The following is a 24,262-nucleotide window of genomic DNA, read 5'->3' as shown; positions in this document are numbered from 1 at the left end:
TTTCTTCCATATACAGTCCATACTATACCTGCTACCTATAGCTACACCTAATGATCTCTGCGACCTTCACTCTTATCTACACAAAAGAGTCTCTAGGATAAAGAAGGTCAGCACTGCAGTGATTTTCCACCCCTACGTACCTTAACCAAAATGCAGTTGGTGACTGGGCGTGGTGGCTCATGCCTGTAATCCAGCACTTTAGAAGGCCGAGGTGGGCAGATCACTCGAGGTCAGGAGTTCCAGAACAGGATGGCCAACATAGTGAAACCTTGTCTCTACTAAAAATACAAAAATTAGCTGGGCATGGTGGCGGGTGCCTGTAGTCCCAGCTACTCCAGGAGGCTGAGGCAGGAGAATCACTTGAGCCTGGGAGGCAGAGGTTGCAGTGAGCCAAGATAATGCCACTGCACTCCAGCCTAGGGAAAAGAGCTAGACCCTGTCTAAATAAAATAAAATAAAATAAAATGCAGTTGGTAACTTATCTCATGAAGAGAAGAAACCTCTGCTCTTCCAGCACACCAGCACCTGCACAGTGTGTCCCTCCTCAAAGGCCCTCCCGGTGGGTAAGGGCTGTATTTCAAGCTCCTCCGCAGACAGTCTGGCCTGCTGACTGTTCTGTGTGGCTCCCAAGGCCAGGGTCTGGTTTCCATTGTTTACAATTATCCATTTATTTCTACAAAGCCTGGATTTTGAAGAATCTGAGTCTTGAGATCAGCCAAATAAGTCAATGGTATTTACTTTTCAGGAAGATACTAGCTTCTATGGTTGTCAAAGGCATTTCCATGCTGTCTCTTTGTGTCTTCCAAAATAAAGCAGTGGGTCTTGGAAAAACCTATTAGAGTGTGATCTGGTTAGTGATTTTTGCATTGACTTAAATCCTGAAGGCAAGAAAATCAGACTGCCACAGCGGGGTTTAGCATTTCCTTCTCACACACCCTGGACCTTGGGGATTTTCTAGGCCAGCTTCCTCACCTAAACCCAGGAGGAAACTGTACCGTGGAGGCCCCAGCTGATTTACCTGAGTCCCCCCCAGCTAGTGCCTTGGCTGGGACAGGAATGTAGGTCTCCTGGCTCTTGGTTCAGGCCACTTTAGACTCCACGGGGATAAAATGAGCAGTCAGCAGGAGGAGCCTATGAGCTTGAAATTCACAGGCCCAACAAGGCCTGTGCCAAGCAGTAACTTTATGAAAGGGAAGTTACTCTGCCATCCCCACAGAGAGAGGACATGTCTTTATTAATTAAGCACATTTGTACAGTCAGCCAAAGAATGAAGGAAAAATTAGTATTCCGTCATTTGGAAGTTTTGTAAAGGAACATCTTGTTCAGCCTATAAAACAATGCATTAATCTTCTGTCCTATATAGGAAAGGCATATGTTATTTTAAAAAAGTAAGTTAGGGTGTGAGAAATTGACAAGTTTCCAACTCCACTTGGTAACACTTTGCAGGAAATCTGGCCTGGTCCAGGAGCTCCTCTAGGCTGAATGGTATTGGCATTAAGCCTGCAATTCATGTATGCTGTCACTAAGTGGTGGTAGGGATCACAGCCATGTGGTCCAAACATGCAGTCACAGAGCTTCCTTGTTCTTTTTCCCCCTAAAACAACAGATAAAAGATTTTAGAGATCTTTTACCCTCCAAAGGGTTAAAAACCAGGGTTGTGAATGATAATTGCATTTTTTTCCTCAGGGATAGATAATATCATATACTTCAAAAACGAAAAGGTGTTGCGCGTGGTGGCTCATGCCTGTAATCCCAACACTTTGGGAGGCTGAGGCGGGCAGATCACGAGGTCAGGAGATCGAGACTATCCTGGCTAATGCGGTGAAACCCCGTCTCTACTAAAAATACAAAAAATTAGATGGGCGTGGTGGCGGGTGCCTGTAGTCCCAGTTACTTGGGAGGCTGAGGCAGGAGAATGGCGTGAACCCGGAAGGCGGAGCTTGCCACAAGCTGAGATTGCGCAACTGCTCTCCAGCCTGGGCGACAGAGAGAGACCCTGTCTCGAAAAAAAAAAAAGGAAAAGGAAAATCACTGAAAAGTTTTCCTGTCACCCCTGCTCCAGACACTACTTTCTTTCACAAGGGTGATCAACATTTTTCATTTTCCTGTGATCCTTCCAGAAAGGCTTTATGATTGTATATGAGCATTTATAGGCTCACTCTTTTTTCCTGTTTCCTTTTTTTACTCACATGTGGCATACTACACACATCTTCTGCCCTTTGTTCTTTCACTTAGCAATTATCTTGGAGAACTTCCGGTGTTAATTTATTATGCGTTTCTTCCTTCTTTTATGGCTGCATACTATTTCAGTGTTGGGAAGTGCCCTCATGCATTGAACAGTCCCCTTTTCATGGATACTAAGATTGTCTGCAGTCATTTACTACAGAAACACAGCACCATGAACGATTCTACTCATGCCTATTTTGCACGTGTGATATACAAGTCGAAAAATTCCTAGAAGTAGAATTCTTAGGTCAAAGGGCTTGTGCATTTGTAATTCTGATAGACATCATCTGATTTTCCTATGTAGAAGTTGTACTGATTGGGCTGGACGCAGTGGCTCAAGTCTGTAATCCCAGCACTTTGGGAGGCTGAGGCGGGCAGATCACGAGGTCAGGAGATCGAGACCATCATGGCTAACATGGTGAAACCCCGTATCCACTAAAAATACAAAAAATTAGCTGGGCATGGTGGCAGGTACCTGTAGTCCCAGCTACTTGGGAAGCTGAGGCAGGAGAATGGCGTGAACCCAGGAGGCGGGGAGGTGGAGTGGCCGATCTTGCAGTGAGCCGAGATCGACTCACTGTACTGCAGCCTGGGGACAGAGCGAGACTCCGTCTCAAAAAAAAAAAAAAAAAGTTGTACTGATTTATACTCCCACGGGCAGTGTGGGAATCTGCTGGTTTCCTCTTGCTTTCTGGAATATATTGTGTTACTGAACTCCTGGGTCTCTGATTGGTGAACACAATGGCATCTCAGCGTAGTTTTAATTTGCACTTCTTTTTCTTTTTATGAGATAGAGTCTCGCTCTCTTGCCCAGGTTCAAGTGCAGTGTTGCAGTCTTGGCTCACTGTAACCACTGCCTTCCAGGTTCAACCGATTCTGCTGCCTCAGCCTCCTGAGTAGCTGGGATTACCGGTGCTCACCACCACGCCCGACTAATTTTTGTATTTCTAGTAGAGATGGGGTTTCACTATGTTGGCCAGGCTTGTCTTGAACCCCTGACCTCAAGTGATCCACCTGCCTTGGCCTCCCAAAGTGTTGGGATTACAGGTGTGAGCCACCCCGCCTAGCTTAATTTGCATTTCTTATTATGAATAAGGGAGGACAGCTTTTCAGATGTTTAAAAGTCATTTGTATTTCCTTCCCTGTGAATTGCTGCTTCTTACCCTTTACCTGCTTGTTTTGTCTTTTATGTTAAGAGATAGTTTCATCCTGCTGCCCAGGCTTAGTGCCTTGGGATGATCATAGTTCACTGCAGCCTGGAACTCCTGGGCTTAAGTGATCCTCCTGTCTCAGCCTCCCGAGTAGCTGGGATTACAGGTGTGAGCCACGGTGGGGCCTGGTGATGATCTGCGATGCCTTCTTTTGATTTTTTTTTTCTTACCAATTTCTTGATGCTATCTAGGTATTAGGGAAATTAACTGCTTGTGATATGAATTGCAAATAATTTTTCCTCCTTTGTTGTTGACTTTGCTTATGGTAGTGATTGCCATGCCAGAGTTTCTTTAAGTCAAACTTAGCTGTCTTTTGTTACCACTTTTTGATTTTGTTGCATACTTAGAAAGGCCTTTCCCATTCCAAGATACTTTTTTTTTTTTTTAAATTTAAAATTTTAAGTCCCCGGATACAAGTACAGAACGTGTAGGTTTGTTACATGGGTGTATGTGTGCCATGGTGGTTTGCTGCACCTGTCAACCTGTCATCTAGGCTTTAAGCCCCATATGCACTAGCTATTTGTCCTAATGATTCTTCAAAAATTCTCTGAATACTGGCAGTTGGCTCAAGCTCACCAGATTTGGGGATCCTGAGTGAGGCTGGGGGCAGGCCTTTACCTTTATTTTTAAATTTATTTAATTTATTTTACTTTTTAAAGCGATAGGGTCTTGCTCTGTCACCAAGGCTGGAGTGCAGTGGCACGACCATAACTCACGGCAGACTCGAACTCCTGGGCTCAAGCGAGCCTCCTGCTTCAGTTTCCCAAAGTATTGGGATTATAGGTGGGAGTCACTGTTCTTGGCCCTAGGCCTGTACCTTTCATCTTGTGGACTGTGGACATCAGCCATTATCACTCCCGGGTGCTGCGATGGGGTTTAATTTCCAGTGACTGGCCCAGAGCCTGCTCATGGGAAGATCTCAAGGGAGGCTGTTGAAGGAACAGCATGCAACTGGCCGGCCCACACACATTCACACTGATGGGGGTGGGGGTTTGAGGAGGTGGTGGGTGTTGTGTGGATCAGCTTCAGGCACAGGTGTTTGGTTTCCTATGGGATGTGACCACATAACAGTAAGGCAAGAAGATGACTGCATTTATCTTCTGGGAATCACTTCTTCCTAATTGTTGCTCCCCACTATTGGCATTGGAGAAAGGCTGGCCCACAGGAGGCCGGATGAACTTTGTGTTAGCCAGGGAAGCCGAATGTCCATGCAGGTGGAAAGTAGGCAGTGAAGGTGTGCTCATCTGAGTGGGGAGGGGCATAGGTCCGGAACCTTGCTGGCCTGCCCTGGCCTTTGCCCCTTTGGCCCTGTGGCTACAAAGCTCCCCTACCAGGAGCAGCCCCCACTGGCCACTCTGGCCCTGGGGGCCTGTGAATGTTTGGTGGGGGCAGGGTGTGGAGAGGCCAAGTCCACACTGTATCTAACCCTAGACCATCTCAGGATTCAGCTTCCCCCAGCCCCTTCTCCTCAGGGTCTCAGCTCTGGCCCTCAGGGCAGCAGGAGGATGCGCTCTCCTTACCCCCCAGTCCCCCTGCCCTTCTGTGTCCCCCCCAACTTCAGAACTTTCCATGCCACAGCTTCGCCTAGTCCAGCCACAGGAGAAAAGAAAACGAGGGCAAATCACCACGATTTGGGGGTGGGAGGCAGCTGAGCCCTGGTTCTGCCCAGACAAGGCGCCCTGTGCGTCTCCCACGGCTTATCACATCTGCCTGGGACTCAGTGAAAGAGCCAGAGGGCCGAAGGTGACACCGGAGTCTCCAGCATGACCTTCGAGGGCCTCCAGGGGATTTCTCAAGCAGTAGGTGGCCGAAGACTGGCTCCCCTGGGGATGCATGTGAGTGTCTGGGAGTGTGTGCTCCCCAGGGTCCCGCGGAGGTCAGGGTCCTCTCCATTTAGGACAGCAAGGAGAGAAAGGCCTGGAGTGAGGCCCTGGGGCTGGGGGCTAAAGCAGCACAGAGTATCAGAAACAGGGTGCTGGGATGGTTACCGGGGACCGCCAGGGAAGACCTGGAGTCCAGCATGCGCCTAAGGGAGCTGCGGTGAGAGGCAGCAGGGGGCCTCCCCTGCCGGATGGGGCTTTCGGAAGAACCCAGGGTTCTTCGCTCTAGGGTCCCCTATTACAGCTGCGCGGCGCGGCGCGGCGGCCCGGGCAGGGTACGGAGCCTCGCGTTCACCGGCTCTACCTGCGGGACCAGACCCCTGCAGCTCCCCAGCCAGCAGGGCCAGGGCACGCCCGGGAATCTGTGTGCTCCCCAGGACCCGGGGCGTTCGGGGCGCCGCGCCTTCCAGCGCCTGGGTTCCAGCCCGGGTCCCGGATACCGGCCCGGCGGGACCCAGGTTCTGAGTGCACCCTCCTGCCCTGCCGACTGCCCCAGCGCCGGGGCCAGGGGGCGCAGGGCCTGGCGCACGCCCGGCACGGACGCATCTTTGTCTTCCCTCTCTTCCCGGCGCGCAATCTAGCCGGGAATCGTTTTCCGGCCTCGGTGTGCCCGGCGGGGGTGAGGCGGAAGCGGCCGGGGCGGGGGCGCGGGCCCGGCAGCCACAGGCCGGTGCGGGATGCGCCCCGCAGCCGCGCCGCGTGCGCCCGGCAGAGGCGGCCCTGCGTGCCGTACGCTGCGTCCGGGGCGCGCCCGCCGCTATTCGGGAAGCTATTCAGCTTCCCGGGCTCATTAGCAGTCGCGGTGTGCGGCTCGGCGCGGGCTCACAAAGAGCTCGGCCTCGCGGACCGAGCCGGCGGCGGCGGGGCGGGGACGGCGGCGTACCGGGGCAGCCCAGCGCCCTGGCCAGGTAAGCTGGGGAACCTAGGCTGCCTGACTCGCCGGCGGCGGCAGCCTGGGGCCGCCCGGGGCGCCGCGAGAACCCGGACGCGTGGGGGGCGGCGCGGAGGTTGCGGCCCGAGCGCTCCCGGGCGCTGCCCTCCGGGCTCGGCGTGGCTGCGGGGCGGCCGCCGCTGGGATCTGGGGGTACAGCCCGGCGGCCCCACTCCTCTCTGACCGGCCCCTTCCCCCTCCCACGACGGGAGGGCGGGCGGGCGGGGCGGGGACCAGGCTGTGGCTCTCGCATCCCTGGCAGGGGGGCACCGCGGCAAGGGGCCATCCGGCGCGGGCAAGAGGCGCTGTGTGGCGGTGCTGTCCGCTCGGGTTCTGCCGGGCTGGCCGGGCCGCTTGGCACCGGCATCAAGTCCCCGTGCCGGGCGGCAACTACTGAGTTTGGGTTCGCCTCTGGGTTCGCTGCCCTCGGAGAACCCAAGCCCAGATCTTCGCCCCCTTCCCTTTCCCTTTATAATAAGGCCCAGAGGAAAAAACTTATAAATTAAAAACCCCACACCCCGTTGCCCCTGGGCTGCAGGTGCCCGGTTGGGGGCACGGCACGGACCTGCCCCTTGGCCTGGCCCATTCCCCATGGCAGGCACTGCCTGGCAAGGCTGCTGGCGGGAGATCTGGCTCAGATGGTGAAGGAGAACATCGAGGCCCCCGGTTCCCAAGCAGGGCTCCATGGGCCCGGTGGCGGGCCTCGGTGTGCCCAGGCGGGGAGGGGGCGAACTTCCTTTCGCCAACGCCTGCCAAGGACCCCCGTGGAGAGCAGAGCCTTAGAGGAGCCTGCTGATCTTAACTTCGTATTTACTGGCAGAAGGAAGGCTTAATTTTTCAGATCTATTTAGATAGGACCTGGCAGGCACCAGACGTAAATCTGTGGTTGAGTGCAGTCAGCTCCCAAATGGGCATGTGGAGGGTGAGGCACCCCAAACTCGACATCTTGCGTCTGGCACTGTTTTTGTGCTAAACTGCCTCTGGCCTCTTCAACCTCCTGTGCCTCTTTCTGTTTTTGTTTGTTTCTGTTTTCCTTCCTCTTTGAGAAAGGACAGTGGTTTTAGAAATGATGACCGGAGAGCTTTGCAGATTGAAGTGGGACAAGTTTTCCTGAGGTGCATGTTGGCAGGTGCCAGGAGCCTGCAGGCGGCGTTTTCTCAGGCCTCTGGGTCAGGGTCCCTCCAGTGAGGTGAGGCAGGGGTTTCTCCCTTCCCAGAGGTGTGGCCACTATGCCGAGGACAGGATCTCGGTTTCCAAGTCTGGGGCATCCAGGATGCCCTGCCCTCTGCACTGATTCCTGGGTAACCATGGGAGCTGCTCCCCTCTGCAGCCTGGGCTGGAGGGAGTCTCCTGAGCTTAGGATTTGCGGGACAGGAGGGCCAGGGTGACACGGACCTGGAACGCTGGGGCGCCGGGCAGTGTCCAGGGCGTGAGTGGATGAAGCTGGAGCTTGCGGCTGTGTGCTGGCAGCCCTCCCTCGGTGGGCTCTAGCAGCATTGGCAGGGGGGCCCTTGGAGTGAGCTCCATGGCTGGGCTGGGGGGTGATGGCACTAGCGATGGGGCACCGAGTCTTCCCTCTCATTTGTTAGGAAGTGCGGTTTGTGCTCCTCCCCACTGTCTCCTGGGCTCATGGGATTTGAGAAGCTGCAGGCTGAGTCCCACGGGGTGTGAGTGTGTGTGAGCAGGAGAGTTGGGCGGGCGCTGGAAGGAGGTGAAACTGGTGACCGTCAGCTCCTCATTCTCTTCCACCTTGCATGTTTTCGCTGACACCCCAGACCCAAGCTGTGGCCAGCTAGTTAACTTGTTTACATAACCTTCTTAAGTAGTTCTAACCTTTTTTTTTTTCCCCCAACAAAAATGTTAGTTTTACAGGCATAATTGGTGGGGATGGATTGTGAAATGGAGGTGCATAAATACCTAGTTTGCCAACTGAGCTAAGAAATACTGAATAAAAATAAGAGATAATTGTAAAAGACACTGATCACACCCCTGGAAGCCGAGAGGGGTGATAAGACACCTTGATTTTTTCTAGACAAAACTGAGGAAGTCAGAGGAAAAACAGTTGATGGTGAGGTTGGCATCAGTCTGGGCTTTGTTTGGACTGGGCCACGGTGGCTGCGGTGAGGGCTGTTGTTGGGGAGAGTAGGGGCTGAGCCTGGCTGCAGAGGTCCCCTCCAGGCCTCAGCTCCTCTCCGGCGCTCCTCGCTGTCCTCTGCCACGCATACCTGCCCCGGTGACTCAACAGGTGTGGGCTTCAGGTGACACCATGGTCTGAAGTCTTGGAGAAACCTTTACTGTCCAGGGGAGAAGAGGACTGGCGATCAGTGGGCATCGAGACCCTGCACACATCACTGGGTGGCTTGACTGGCTTCGGCAGAGATCACATGCCCTGCCTTGCAGCCTGGTCCTTAGAGAAACAGAGAGAGTGGAGAGAGCTCTGGCCTGGGCGGCGGGCCTGGCTGCACCACTCACGGGCTGTGTGCCCTCCCCGCACAGTCTCAGTTCCTCACCCTTGCCAGGTGGCCGTGAGGACTGGGGACGTGGAGGCACAGGTAGGGTGTAAGGTAGCCACTAACGACCAGGCAGGTCTCCCCAGTGTAGGTGAAGTTTGAGACGGTTGCTCACCCGGAGGCAGCCTATGTGCCCGGCGGGGGTTGGAGGTGCTCATTGTTCTCTTGGATGGTGGTTGGGCCGAGCGCCCACAGGGAGGCTTCTCTGGCTCCTTCCTTTCCCAGAGCTCCTCCCCACCCCCCTGCCGCCCACCACCTGGGTTGGGTCCAGCTCGTGTCTCAGAGCAGCCTGCTGGTACAGGCTGAGTCAGCTGTCGTGGGCACCATCTTTTCTCGCCTCTCCTGAAGCCAATCCTCCCCTCTCTCCCTGTCCAGACACTCAGGGGAGCCCCAGGAGGTTGGTGACCTCAAGATCATGCAGCCAGGCTCTCTCTGTGGAACCCTATGTACTGGTGGGGTGCGATTGCTGTGTGCATTATGATTTCTGTGCTGGCTGTGAGGTTTCCCAGGTTGGGCTGTGGCATACCCCTGACTCTGCAAGTTGGCCCTGGCCAGGTGTGTCACCATTGTCCAGGCCTTCAGTGTCTTTCCAGTACTTCCTCCACATCCATGTTACTTGGCTGGATTTTCTCAAGTTCCCCTGCTTGCTCCCAAGAATGGCCCCCCCCAAGCTGCCCTGGCTCCAGGCAGACAGGCTCCTTGCCCAGATCTGCCCTGGGTTGTCGCCACCCCATCCCCACCTGTCATCTTGGCCCATGTCCATCCTGGAGATCCCAACTGAATGTGGGCTCTTTCCCTCTTATCCCTTGGTCCTCAGATTTGCCAGGCCACTCTTGACTCCAGGCCTTTGCACTTGCTGTTCCCACCCCTTTTGCATGAGCCACCCCCAGATGCCCACCTGGCCGGCTCCCTCACTTACTGCCCGCTCCCTGACAGCCCTACATAAATTAGCGTTACTTTCCCTTCTCTTGTTAACCTTGCTTTGTGTTTCTCCTTGGTACTCACCAGTCAGTGTGTTATTTATATTCTTGTTTGTTTATTGTCAGTCTCTTACCACCCAAATGTAAAAGACTTTGTTCACCTCTGGATCCCCAGTAGCTAGAAAAGTGCCTGGCACACAGAGCCTTAGCGCTATCCTTGGATGAGCGAGTGAATGAGACATGGGAGCATTAGTCTCCTTGCAGCACATGTCCTGCTCCCTGCGCCTCCTTTCCGGGAGCCCCAGAGCTGGAACCTAGCTGTGTTCACGTTTGGATCCCCCTAGAATGTAGCACAGACCCTCACTCAGTGGGCAGTCAGGAAAGAGCTGCAGAATTGTACAGTGCAATGTCAGTTTCACATAGGCCAGAGGAGAACGTGGTTGGGAAGGTAACCAGCCCAAAGAGTGAGATTTCTGATTCTGCACTAAGATTCGTTTTTGGATTTTCAGTTGTTTGGGTTCTCTGCACCCAGGCGGTCCCTGCTGCCAGAGTCAGCTCTGCATCTCCCTGCAGTCACCTCGGATGTGGATGCACTTTGGAAGGAGGCACCCCCACGCCCAGATTCCCTTTCGGCTCCATCTGGATCTTTCCAAACTTGTCTTATATCTAATGTCAGACTCTGTCCCAGGGCTCTCAGCCACTCTGCTTTCCCTTCCAGAAGCCTCCGCCTGCCTGACTGTCTCCTGCCTATGTCCTGGCCTGGTTGGAGGAGATGCTTTAGTTTGATGAGAAAGGGACTGGGAGGTTGGAAAAGAGGATGGGATTTGGAGTAACAAGAGCTCAGCTCCAGCCTGGCCCTGCCGCTAATCCCTGGGGCCCAGGGCCTGCCACTCGGCTTGAGAGTCTTCCTCAGCGTCTGTAATACGCGCATGGGGCCTCTTGCCTGCGATTGTTTCCAGGCACAAACGCGATGTGATATTCAACCAATGCAAGATATTTTATGACAGAAGGGCTCTGTGGTGTGGCCACGTAGCTTCGGGCCTGTGCGGCTTCTCTTACTGTCCTGAGCGTTTTAAGGGTCAGGATTGTGGGTTACTGCTACTGCGTAGTGAGAGAATGCAGAGGAGGCACGTCATAAACTCTAAGGGCTGTTTTAATGTAAGGTGCTACGTCTGTTGCTTTGTGTTTCAAGGATCAACATTAAGAGAAAAAAATATGGGGTTGAACTTCCTGCATTGAGTGACTGCGAAAATATTTTCATCTCTAGTTTTCTGGAAACGGAAGCACCCCAACATCTGAAGATGGTTTTGATGGTAAAACCCCTGGAGTGAAACACACATCATCAGGCAGTTCTGTGTGTTGAGTTCCATCCCTCTTTGTTCGTCATTTTAAATAATCTTCCAACAAATCCAAAAGGCGCATCTTATCTTAACTTCGAAACGAGGAGGCTGGGGACAGGTAGCTGAGCTGTGGGTCACCTGAGAGCGCTCTGCTGTGACGGGGCAGTGCTGGCCTTTGAGCCTGAGCTGGAGACAGTGTGAGGCCCATGTTTTCTCCCTGTCTCCTGCTGGGGCCCATTTTGTATCAGATTTGTTTTTAATGGGGTGGGCATGACTAGGACTTATGACCACTGGTGGGCACATAAAGGTGCTAATTTTCAGCACATGCCGAGAGACTGATATCTGGCATCGGAGAGTCATGGAAATGCCACAGATGACGTGGGCCCTTCGCAGGGATGGGCAGAGGGTCTGGGAGCTCGCCCCCCAGGAAGATGGCTGACATGGTTGGTGGGACACTAAGGTGTTTTCCGTTTCGCACTTGAAGCCAACATGGATTCTTAGCACTTCTTGTCCCTGGAATCAACTGTGCAGAGAGACGCTTGGTTCTGAAATTCTCAGGCAAAGACAGTTCTGGGGAAACCCTAATTAGTAAATAGTGAGTCGGAGAACGCTTGACATGTAGCATTTTCAGTTGAGATGTATATGTACAGTCATGCGTCACATGACAATGTTTTGGTTAACGATAGCATATATGACAGAGGTCCCATACGGTTATTATGGAGCTGAAAAATTCCTATTGCCTAGTGACATTGTCGTAAAGTTGTAGTGCGGTTACTTTATTTAAAAAAAATTTAATGTAGCCTAAGTGTACAATATTTATGAAGTCTACGCTAGTGTACAGATGGACTCACCCAGAGAAATTTCCAGTCCTGCAAGCTCCATTCGTGGTAGGTGCCCTAGATGGGGTACTGCGTTTTATCTTTTTTTTTTTTTTTGATACGGAATCTTACTCTGTCACCCAGGCTGGAGTGCAGTGGCGCGATCTCGGCTCACTGCAAGCTCCGCCTCCCGGGTTCACGCCATTCTCCTGCCTCAGTCTCCCGAGTAGCTGGGACTACAGGCGCCCCCACCACGCCCGGCTAATTTTTGTATTTTTAGTAGAGATGGGGTTTCACTGTGTTAGCCAGGGTGGTCTCAACCTTCTGACCTCATGATCCACCCACCTTGGCCTCCCGAAGTGTTGGGATTACAGGCGTGAGCCACTGTGCCCAGCCCCTGTGTTTTATCTTTTATACCGTATTTTTACTGTGCCTTTTGTATGTTTAGATACATACTTACCATTGGGTTACAGTTGCCCACAGTACTCAGCATGACAACATGCTGCCCAGGTGTGTAGCCTATAGCCAAGGTGTGGAGTAGGTTTGTATGAAGTATGCTCTGTGGTGTTTGCACAGTGATGAAATTTCCTAATGACAGATTTCTCAGAACACGTCCCTGTCATTAAGCGATGCATGACTGTGGGTATGTGTGTGTGTGTGTGTATGTATATATGTGTGTATATATATATAATTTTTTTTTATTTGGTTGGTTTTACATTCCTGGAATTCACTCTCCAGCAGGGTAGCTCTAAATATGAATTCCTCTGAACTGTTGCATTGTTAATTTAATAAAAAAGTACAGTTTATGGTTTCCCACAGTTGGTTTGATTGTCAACTGTCTTGGAAAAATCCATTGTTGCAAAAACAGGAAAACCACTAATTGAGTGAACGCGTGCATTTAGGGATGATGGATTTCTCAGGTCTCTCTGGAAGCAAGTGTGTGCATTGTGCAAATAAAACACAGTTTCTGTTTCTCAGTTTTTTGGTGTAATAAGTGAGCCATGTGCTCTAGCATCTGTCTGTATTATCTGGAGCTGGTGGAGCTGTCCCGGGTGTGGTGCAGTGGGGCCAGGCATGTGTTAGGGATTGGAAGCTCTGGGAAGCCAGGCTCTGCCTCCACGCGTGAGCCAGCTGTACAGCGTTACTGCTCAGAGTTTATCTTGACTCATCCCTAGAAGGCACGTGGAGATCTGTGTCTTCTTCCTCACCAGCCACTGAGTTACTGTGGATGGAAGAGATGAGATGTGTGCAACTGTTCTGCTACAGTAAAGCACTTAGTCAGTGCAGTCACCAGGGTTAGGGTGTGTGTGTGTTTTACCAACTTGCCTGCTGGGTTTCAGACACCTGGCACTACCCCCAGCCTCTAACTGATTCTGGCTAGTATGCGTGAAAGCTGTCAGCTAAGTGATGAATGGACGGATTTTGGCCACAGGTCCCTTCTCTTCCCACCTGGCCTGACTGCTAGATTCTGAGCCCCTGAGGCAGGACTGAGTGGGTCACATTGATGGCTGATTCTCTTGGGAATGGCATTGGGTGAAGTTGAGGTTTTCCTGACCCACAGCCCGTACTAGAAGTGGTTTTCTTTCGTGCATGTATTGTGAAGATTCTGCCTGTGAACCTTCTCTACCCTTTGAGTCCTAAGGTTCGGGTACCTGGAGAGGAGCATGTCATCGTTTTGCAGGTTGGGTGTGCGGTTATTGGGGAAGACGTCTTTGTGCTGTCTTGGGTTGGAAGCTTTGAGAGCAGAAGCCCCTCCAGACCAAGAACTCCTGATTGTGCCTTTCCCTTGGGCTTTCACAGATTTCAGCTTCTAAATTAATTGTATTTGGTTAAGTAATGGTTTTCTTCTTGATCACAGGCGGGCCTGTGCTTAATCAGCACTGAGGACTGGCGCTACTTCAGTTGATTTGATACACCCAGAGGCAGCCTCACCTCCAACTTGTCTTGACTTTGTTTGGGGAGCTGCCGTGGGGGACCCCTGGACTGGCAACATTCCCACCCCTCACTTTGGCAACCCTGGCCTAACTCCTTGTATGTGTTGCTCCTTTTATCCATCACATAGGATGGCTTAATCTAATAGTGGAAACAAAGGGGTGCAGAACACTAATGTGGTAGGTCTCACTTTGTCCACCTTTCACTCTCAGTCCTTTGACACTCAGGGACTCTGCAGTGGTAGAACCGGGGGCAGGTACCCTTCGCTTTCCTTACCCCCGGGTCCCTTTGCCTGGAGCTCTGTCCATCCATCCACCCATCCGCTCAGCAGGTATTTTCCATTTACTGTATTCCAGCTTTCTTGTTCTCAGTTTAGAGCTTGGTGGGATCAGGAGGGAGGGCATGGAGGGGGCTGCTGGAGAATGTGCAGTGGTGTCGGACCCCCATTCTGGCTCTGGGTCCAAGGCCCTCCTAGAGAGGCACAGTCTGGCAGATGTGAGAGCCCCACGGTAAGTTGGGGTAGATCATGGACCCCATCCTATAAAAGTGGGTGGGTTTGTCCCTTCAGAGCCCAGGCCCGAAGATCCCTCCAGGCAGAAGGGCGAGCCTGGAGTGGGGCATCCTGGGCACAGGGAGGACCAAGTTTTTGGCAGGAGGACTATGTGGTTTGTGTAGGTCAGAGCTGGAGATGGGGGTTGGAGGGCAGTTCGTGACGATTAGGAGCTTGGTGGCCCTAGAGAGTCCTCGCTGTGGGTTGGGAGCGAAGCAGATGGGCCAGTAACAATGCATGGTTTACCAAGCGAACTCTAGGAGAGTGATTTCTGCAGCTGGCTTCCCTAGCGGACAGGTCAGAGTGTGGGAGAATGACGCGGTCAGGGGCGTGTTCAGGGGTGCATCTAGAGGTGAGGGGAGGGTGCAGGGAGGTGCGGGTGGAGGATGCACAGCATGGGGTGGGGAGGGACTCAGTGAGGATGCAGGAGGGTGGCGGGGGCAGGTGTCTGGCCCAGGCAGCTCCTGCGTCATTGGGGGGCTCGGGAGCCCGCTCCCTACTGTGTTCTGTAGGAGGCGGCGGCTGCTGCCAAGTCCCAGCCTTACGAGTGCGGACGTTTAATTTTACCCTTTAGAGATTTACAGGATTTCTAGATTAACTTGCCCCTGTTCTTCTGCAAGAATGACAAAATCCACGACAAACCATTCATCACATTATTAATTTGCTCACCCAGCCTTAACCTGTGCAGCTCCGCTGACTTACCCTGGGCACACAGGGAGGCCTGGGTCCCGCAGGCAGCTCCAGTGTGAAGGGGTGCGGGTGGCGGTGCAGGTGCGGCCTCACTGCTGCTGGACCCCCGTGGCTGGCCTCAGCTGGCTGGGCACGCAGGCTGTCCTTAAGGGGCTCCCGGTGGCTTTCTGGCCCTGTGTCAGGAGAGGGGACTGCAGAGGGCTTGGGAAAGGGAACAGGAGTGGCAGTGCTGCAGGATGATGGGCTCCAGAGGCCTCTGCAGCAGGGGCAGTCTGGGGAGACATTTGGTGCCTCCTGTCCGTGGCCTCGATATGCCAGGGTGTCTGCAGGTTGGGCCTTCTTCCCCTTTCGGGTGGAGGGAGCTGTTCATCCTCTGGGGGCTGCTGGGCCAGAAATGTCTCTTACCTGATAATGTCAAGCATCAGAGGTCCCTGTTTCATGGGTCAGTTGCTGTATGTTTTGGAGCTGCAGTCTGTCTGTTTTTCTCACTGGCATGGCGTGGAGGTGGGGGGCAGTATTCCCTCCTGTGAGGCCCATGTCCGCCTCATTATCCCTGTCTGCTGGGACTGTGCTGGACACTGGCTGGGGCTGCCTTTGTTACTCCATGCGCTGTAACTGGAAAGGCCTGCTACTTGTTAGGCTCCTTAGAAATCTGATTTGAAGGCTGGGCGTGGTGGTTCATGAGGTAATCCCAGCAGTTTGGGAGGCCGAGGAGGGAGGCTCGCTTAAGCCCAGGAGTTTGAGACTAGCCTGGGTAACATAAGGAGACCCCATCTCTACAAAAAATAGAAAAGTTAGCCGGATGTGGTGGCTCACGCGTGTGGTCCTAGCTACTTGGGAGGCTGAGGTGGGAGGATTGCTTAAGCCCAGGAGGTTGAGGCTGCAGTGAGCTGTGATTGCGCCACTCTACTCCAACCTTGGTGACAGTGAGAACCTGTCTCAAAAAAAAAAAAAGTCTGATTTGAAGGAGAGAGCTCTATTTGATGCGGGGTTTGAGGGTGGAGAGCACCTCTGTGAGTAGACCTTTCTATCATCTTGATGGTTTTAATGAGATATCTAATATTATGCTAGTAGTTCACGTCAACTGATGTTCCAAACCTTCATTCTTTTCTTTTCTTTTCTTCTTTTCTTTTCTTTACCTTTCCTTTCCTTCTTTTTCCCTTTCCCTTTCCCTTTCCCTTTCCTTTCCTTTCCTTCTTTCTTCCTTCCTTTCTCTCTCTCTCTCTCTTTCTTTCCCTTTCTTTCTCTCTCTCTCTCTCTCTCTTTCTTTTTTCTTGATGGAGTCTTGCTCTGTCACCCAGGCTGGAGTGCAGTGGCGTGATATCGGCTCACTGCAAGCTCTGCCTCCTGGGTTCATGCCATTCTCCTGCCTCAGCCTCCCCAGCAGCTGGGACTACAGGCACCCACCACCACGCCCGGCTAATTTTTTGTGTTTTTAGTAGAGACGGGGTTTCACTGTGTTAGCCAGGATGGTCTCGATCTCTTGACCTTGTGATCTGCCTGCCTTGGCCTCCCAAAGTGCTGGGATTACAGGCGTGAACCACCGTGCCCGTCCTCTTTCTTTACTGTGATGTAGAGAAACCAAAGTCTGGTGTATTTAATACATTGTATTTCACAGCAGGGATCACTGCCTCGCTCGCCTATCATGGTGTGGGGCAGTGCCTGATTCTGGAGATGGCTGTCATTGTGCTGAGTGGATCAGCAGTGGCTGCTCCGGAAAAGTCCAGTAAAACCCACCTGTACTTGTAGAAATCCAAATGGAGTTTACTTTCCAGTGGCCACCCTTTTAAGTACAATTAGATTTAGTTTCAAGGAAGTAACTGGAGATCTAATACATTAATTTGGGACTGATTTTTGCCCCACCCATCCAGTCTCTGACAGTGGTCCCCAAACTCTCCATCATGTTCCTTATTGGAACCTTTCAGGCTGACATAGGCTTAGAGTCCGTTATGGGGTGTTCAAGGTCCAGAATTCATGTCGCCTGATTGCTTGGACACAACTGGACCTCACGTCTCCGGCCCTGACACCAGAAACTAGGCCTCCATCTGCCAATGTCTCAGTGGAATCTATTTTAACAAATGACTCATCTTAAAATAATGCACTACGTAATCAACAAGAAAAGGAGAGAACACCCAGTAGGAAAATGGCAAAAGACACATCACGTGCGCGTGCACACACACACACACACACACACGTCCACTAAAGAGATGAAAAAGTACTCCACTCCATTAGTCATCAGGGAGATGCAAAATGAATTGTAAATGGGACACCATTCCACACCCACCAGAATGGCTAACATCAAAAGAGCAGAAAAAGCCGGGTGCGGTGGCTCATGCTTGTAATCCCAGCACTTTGGGAGCTGAGGCGGCTGGATCACCTGAGGTCAGGAGTTTGAGACCAGCCTGACCAACATGGTGAAACCCTTTCTCTACTAAAAATACAAGAAAAATTAGCTGGGCATAGTGGCGGGTGCCTGTAATCCCAGCTACTTGGGAGGCTGACGTGGGAGAATTGCCTGAACCCAGGAGGCGGAGTTTGCAGTGAGCCGAGATTGCGCCACTGCACTTCAGCCTGGGCGACAGAGCGAGACTCCATCTCAAAAAAAAAAAAAAAGGCAGAAAATAGCAGGTGTTGGTGCGGATGTGAGACAAATGGACCTCTGATTGCTGGTCAGAGGAGACATCCGTACAACTGCTTTGGGAAGCTTTTTTTGTAGAATTAAGTAAAGCTAAGCTTACAAATACTCTGTGACCAGCAGTCTCAATCCAAATGAAATGGAGTAAAATGGGCATATGGGCATTAGTGGCCTTCAAATGACATCAGGTTCTAATCCCTGAAACCTGTGAATGTTACTTTATACAATAGTGGTTTTGCAGATGTGTTTAAGGATTTTGAAATGAAGAGATTGTCTTGAATTATCTGGGTGGGCCCTAAATGCCATCCTCAAGGATCGTATAAGAGAGAGGCAGACAGAGATGTGGCCAAGGAGAAAGAAATTGGAGTGATGCGGCCACAGCTCAGGGAATGCTGGCAGCTAGGAGAAACTGTACAGGGCCAAGGAAAGGATTCTCCCCGAGTACCTCTGGAGGGAATGTGGCTCTGCTAACAGCTTGATTTCAGCCCGGTGAAACTACTTGCCGACTTCTAGCCCCCAGAACTGTGAGAGAAGAAGTGTGTTTTCAGCCACTCAGTTTTGTGGTCATTTGTCACAGCAGCCGTTGGAAAAGGATACAGCCATCAAGAGACACACGGAAGTGTCCATAGCAGTGTGATGGTAACTGCCAAAGTGGAGATAAACCAGATGGCCGTCCGCAGCCGAATGGATCAGTACCCCGAGCGTCTTCTCACAGGGCGCACCGAACGGCAGGCTGAGAATGGGCACTCTGCGGGTGTGTGCCAGCTGTGCGGATGGGGCTGGCCGCGTGACGTGGAGCAAAAAACCCCAGATGCTAGACTGCATACTGCGTGATTCTGTCTCTAGGAAGGGCAACAGGCAAGGGTCATGGGTGGAAGTCAGGTTGTCCTTGGGAGATGGTACTTCGAGGAGGCCCAGGGGGAGGAAAGCGCAGCTTTTGGAGGTGCTGATAATGTCCCCTTTCTCTATCTTGGTTTGCATGGGAAAGTTCCATTTATGCTATGGAACTTTTGTGTGTATATATATTGTGTGTGTGTGTGTGTATATATATGTATATTTCAAGAAAAGTATACAAACAGAGCAGTTCATCATTTTGGAGTTTTCAAGGTGAAATTTGAATGGAGTGAGTCATGGCTTCTTTTACTGCCAGAACAATACTATCAAAATCGAGATTATACTTAATGTGAGATAATTAGATTTTGCCATTGCAACAAATGCTTCTAAATATTTAGATGCACACTACGTTTTCTAAGTGAGATCAGGGTACGTAAACCTGCGTAGGACACTAAGATCTATATAGATTTCATTGGTGTAGATAAGTTATCTGCAGGAAATGTATTTTTATTTCTGCATATAAAAGAAGCTGTGCTTTTAAAGAAAACTAGACCCAAGTAACCCAAATGTTTAAGTATCAAACGTTATGTGGTTGCAGTTGAGTGGGAAACCAAAGAGCTTTAAGAAGAGCAGTTGGGGGGAGATGCTACACGTGGAAAACTCCTCAGGGCAGCCCCATGTCCTCGCAGCCCAGAAGTCGTGGGTGGAGGTTCTATGGCACCACCTGGCCACCTGCCTCCCCAGGCAAGGGCCCAACCCCTCAGGTCCCCAGAGGTGCCCTCTCTCCCTTGCCCACATCTCTCCCTGGCCTGCCTTCCCTGCCTCTTCTACCTCTGAACTTCTCATCTCTCTGGACTCTACTTTGCCTCTTCCCGGTTGCCCCCCCGAGCTCTCATTCTGGCTGTGAGCCCACCAGGATAGGGCCACGTCGCTGAATTCAGAGGAGAGAGACTCTTTGTCCGACGACTGTGGACCTCGTAACCACTGAGCTTCATGGGCCACAGTGTGGTTGAGTGAGCACAGCCATGGCATGGGTTCACCTAAGGCTTTGTGGAGGCCGTGAGCACAGCCGTGGTGTGGCTTCACCTGAGGCTTCCTGGAAGCCATTTTGCATTGCGGCCGGTTGGAGGCCTCCACACGCTCTGGGAGTGGTGTGTGCCTGGCCTTGCTCTGTACAGCTCATCTGTGCATGTGAGTTCACTTCCTCCTCAGCCTCCTATGGAGGCACTGGGAGACTTTGGGCTGGACACGCGTGCAGGCCTGGTCACGGCATTCCTGCAATTGTGCTGTCTGCGAACTGTTTCCAATTCATAGGTCTAAGGGTGTAGAAATGCAGAATGAGCATGTAGAGACCTTCGTGCTTGCCTCTGTGTGTTGGATCGGATAATAAAGTGAGAAATGTCTTTAAAAAACATTCGTTTAGGTAGTAATTCAGTTTTATTTTATTTTGCAAAAGTAGAGATCTGTAATATACTGGGAAAAAACCAGTCTTTCCCCCTAGATGGTTTGCGACACAGTGGTGTGAAGTGTGGGAGAGTGTGTGGGGAGAGGCGAGGAGGAGGCAGGGCAGGGGTGGAGGGTCAGAGAGCGGGAGGTGAGGGACCCCCGGGAGAGAGGACCTCAGCGTTGTGTCAGTTCCTTTAGAAAGGCCCACTGCCCTGCCCCTGGCTGGGGCTGAGCCCTGGATCCCAGCACCTGGCACAGCACCTGGAACTCGGTAGCTACTCCAGGTGAAGAGTTGGAGCCCCACACAGGAGGACTGGGCTGTGGTCACAGATGGCAGAAGCAGATCCTTTGTTTGCACCAGACCTTGACCCTGTGCCCTGTAGGGCCTCCCAACCCTCCTTCCCGGCCTCTCCCTGCCGGACCCAGGCTTCTTCGGGCTCATCAGACCTGAACAGCCTGGCAGTGTGGCTGCGTGGGAATGGGTGGCAGATGCTGTTCTCCCCAGTGCTAATCACTAATGCTGGGCACCGTGCATCAGCGTTGTGGTGACGGCAGCATTGGGTGGATCTTCAGGGAATGTCCCTTGTGCCCTCTCAGGGGCTCTGAGGGTCCCACATGACAGAGACCAGCATCCACTGCCCTGGCCACTCATTTAGGTCACTTTATGCTTGGTGACACGTTGTCGTTGCTCAAACTGAAGCCTCCCTGTGGCTTTGTCATCTTCTTTCCAGCCAAGGGAGCTGTCCTGACAGACTCTCCCTGTCACCTTGGCATTTTACTACTGCGGTACGTTTGGTGACATTTGTAAATGTGATGATTTTTTTTTTTTTTTTTGCTGTGCCCTTTGTTGCTGTGGCTGCTTCTACAAATGTGAGGACGAGCCATCGGGGGCTGCTTCCCGGCGTTTTGAGCCCTTTAGCCTGGGCAGTGCCCCTGTGTGTCCTGTTTCCCTGTCAGGATGTGCTGTCCCATCTGCAGCCTGTTCACCCTGCAAGGACTTCTCTTGTGTGTCTCTGTCCTGGGGCTGACTGGCTGCCTGGCAGAGAGGCAGGCACTCACTCATTTGTATGCCCCCTCACCCAGGTCCTCCATGTAATATGTATTGTAAATTGTATATTTACAACTTACCCTTGTCCGCATACATGTGGCCCACTGCCCTGCCCCTGGCTGGGGCTGACCCCTGGATCCCAGCACCTGGCACAGCACCTGGAACTCGGTAGCTACTCCAGGAAAGTGGTCAAATGGTTTCAACAGCTCCACACCCCATCCCATGTCAGAGAGACTGGAGTACCAAGCGCAGCGATGCTCCGGTGGTCATTCCCAGGGATGTGCATGAAGCAAGCTGGTGTCATGTGATGCGGTCACTGGAGGATCTCAGAGAGATTTTGTGTCTCCAGCCATACTGCAGGCACACTTGACTCTGTCCTAGTGCTTAGGTAGCACAATGGCTTCATCAGCCATCACTGTGGCCTGAGGATCTGAAAGGGTGTCCGAGGAGTGGGCCTGGTGGTGCTGCCCCCACCTCCAGACCCCACCCAGCTCTGGGATTTGGGGTTGTCTGAGCCGTGCCCCACCCTCCCAGATCCAGTGGGAGCCAGCCTGGCACGACGCGGCCCTGTGGCTTGGGCCAGGCTCTCTCCGTGGTCTCCTGGCTGGCATTTGCACTATGGAAAGCCCCTCTTCCTATGGGCCTGTCCTTGCCTTCAGCACAGCTGGGATTTGGGGTGGGTTTTCTGTATGTGGTGGTGTGTGTGGTTCAGAAGCACAGACGCATGACTTCTCTGTGCCCCGGACGCTTTCCAGCTGCATCTCCCGCGTTTGTGGTTGGGGGGTGGCGCTTTGCTTATTATACCTGGGGAAGGGTTGAGTGGTCCTAGATGCAGCCCCTTCTGATCTCCCTGTGCCGTGGCCACACCCCGGACTGTTTTTGCCCTGGATGATTGATGTGGGAGCTGGACTGTGGCCAGAGAGTCTCCCTGCCCATGCTGGCCTGTGGACTGCTGCCTGGCCACCCTGCGGGGTTGGGGACGTCTCAGGAGTGAGCGTTCCAGTGTTTGCAGTGCCGAGGGCATCATGCGGGGTTCTGGCACACACACAAACCAGCATCGGGAAGCCTGGACCCTGCCCTTGGGAGCTTTTGGGGTGTGTGTGTGTGTGTGTGTGTGTGTGTGTGTGTGTGTGTGTTGGGGGTCTGCGGTGGGGGAGGGGAAGAATAAAGGGCCAGATGGGGCTCCAGCAATGTGTGGCAACAGGAGGGAAGATTCAGACCTGAGTGAAGTGGGCATCAGAGATCGGGGGTCATAAAAACCCAAGGGTAAAGGGGGGTGCACTTCCATCCTCACTCCTCCAATGTGGGCTGCACCCAGTGACCTCCGTCCATGGAGCCCAGTGCAGAAAGGAGAAGCAGAAACCCAACACACACTGCCTCAGCCTGGGGCCACAGTTGGCGCCAACAGCAAGTCATGTGGGTGGCACGTGCCCTGGGTGACACGGGGGAGAAGCGCACTTTCCCTCTGTACCCATCCTCCTCCAAATCCATTACCACTACATCATTAGGAGGAAAACTCCAGACAAATTCCGGTTGAGGGGCATTCTACAAAATACTATGCCAGTGCTCTTCAAAATATCAAGTCCGTCAAAACTAAGGACACTCTGAGATGCTGTCACAGCCAAGAGCAGGGCCCTCTTCCCTTTCAGGTGGAGGGAACCTGAGGAGATACAGCAGCCAAGCGAGATGTGCTGTCCTGCAGGGGGTCCCGGAGCAGAAAGAGGGCGCTAGGGAGAAACTGTGGAAATCCCAGGGAAGTACGGACTTGAGTTAATAATAGTGCATCGAGATTCATTAATTCTGATTAATATACTGTGCTGATGTATGCCGATGTTAATAATCGTGGAAGATGGCTGTAGGTATATGAGAACTCTGTGGAGTCTGCTCAGTTTTTCTCTAAGTCTAGAACTGTTGTAAAAATGAAGTCTATAAAAGATTGTTGGAAGGCAGATTGTGTCCCTCCACCATGTCCCCGGTGATGGGGCCTGAGCTCCAAACCTCACTGTTCTCCCATCTGTCTGAGGACCCTCAGCTTTGTCATCCTTTTTGGTCCATCTTTACTGTCCCCATGAAAACTGGGGGGCAAGCTCGTGGTAGTATTTAGAACATGTATGTTTCAGTGCCCCAAGTTTCTGGGTGCTTGAAAATGACTGTTTCTCAGATGCAGCCTGCCTGGGTGCTGGGGGCCGTCCCTGGGAGAGAGAGAAGCCCAGTGACTTGAGCATGGAAGATTTTGAAAACAAAACATCAAAGCCTGGTTTGCTGACGTCCTATGGCCCAGCTCACTTTCTGGGGTGCCGGCCAGGTTCTATGGTCTGATGACACTGGCAGCAGTGTCCCTGGCCTCTGGCTTTCTGTTATGTTCACTAGAAAAGACGAATATGTCCTGTGATGCTCGATCCCCTGGTCAGCCCCTTGGGCTCACTTACAGTCAGTGACAGAGCCTATGTTTTTTGGGGGAGGCGACATTGGTCACGATAGACGATAGTGACCAAAGCTGTTGTAAGTGCTGTTGACCGTCCAGTGAGGAGGCAAAAGACAGCCAACATCTTCATGAACTGGGCTGGCACCTGAGCATTTATGGCCACGGTATAGCTGAGTAGCTGGTCGATCCACTTTGTTCCTGCAGAAAGGGGGGCCTGCTGGGGACACAGAAAACCAGCCCTGGCCACTGAAATGGCCATTTCAGCTTCAACTTACATGAGGGTCAGTGCCTGTACTTGTGGTGGAGGCCCAGGATGAAATGAAAGAGAGTCCAGGGAGGGCAGAGCTGCTGTCCCGTAAATGGGCGGGGACCCCGTGGTCTTGTGGAGTCAGCAGGGACAGCTGCGGTTCAGTGGAGAGTCAGAGGGGCCTTCCTGGGACCCCACTGGCTCCCTGCAGTCTGGTTTGCTGCTGGCAATGACATCCACTTTGCAAGATGACGTGAGTCATGACAGAGCCAGGACCTGGCACAGGGGAGGTGCTGGGTGAGGGACAGGCAGTGCTGTGTGGTGGGCCGGTGGTGGGAAGGACCCTTCTGGAAGGCGCAAGACCTACACTGCCGAGGCCCTGGGCAAGTCACAGCCTCCTCACTTGTCCCCGCGAAGGGACAAGGACAAGTCAGAGGAAGTGATTCCTATGGGTCTTACCACTCATCCGGATTTTGTGACAAAATTAGGTTGAACCATATGAAACTGTTATTTCTGTATGTCAAAAAGTGATCCAATATAGGCAACTTCATATGCCTCAACTCAGCAGTTTAGCATTACAGCGACTTTTGGCAAGAGAGAACACTTTTATTTAAAAAAC

At 52.5% G+C, this 24,262-nt stretch overlaps 1 protein-coding gene across 2 annotated transcripts in view; it reads left to right on the top strand.

The window, feature by feature from the left end:
- The first annotated feature begins 5,921 nt into the window (after positions 1 to 5,921).
- The window catches only part of APBA2 (amyloid beta precursor protein binding family A member 2), a 231,806-nt gene continuing 213,465 nt past the window's right edge, over positions 5,922 to 24,262 (top strand). Inside the window, exon 1 of one of the 2 annotated variants that reach the window (XM_025389992.1) lies at positions 5,922 to 6,225. The gene's annotated coding sequence lies outside the window, so the exon portion shown is untranslated. The remainder of the gene's footprint in view (positions 6,226 to 24,262) is intronic. The other variant, XM_025389991.1, reaches the window with a different exon arrangement.

The sequence above is a fragment of the Theropithecus gelada genome, chromosome 7a (assembly GCF_003255815.1).
Source record: "Theropithecus gelada isolate Dixy chromosome 7a, Tgel_1.0, whole genome shotgun sequence".
NCBI lineage: Eukaryota > Metazoa > Chordata > Mammalia > Primates > Cercopithecidae > Theropithecus > Theropithecus gelada.
The sequence above is the reverse complement of the archived record's forward strand: the minus strand, read 5'-3'. Positions and strand labels throughout refer to the sequence as shown.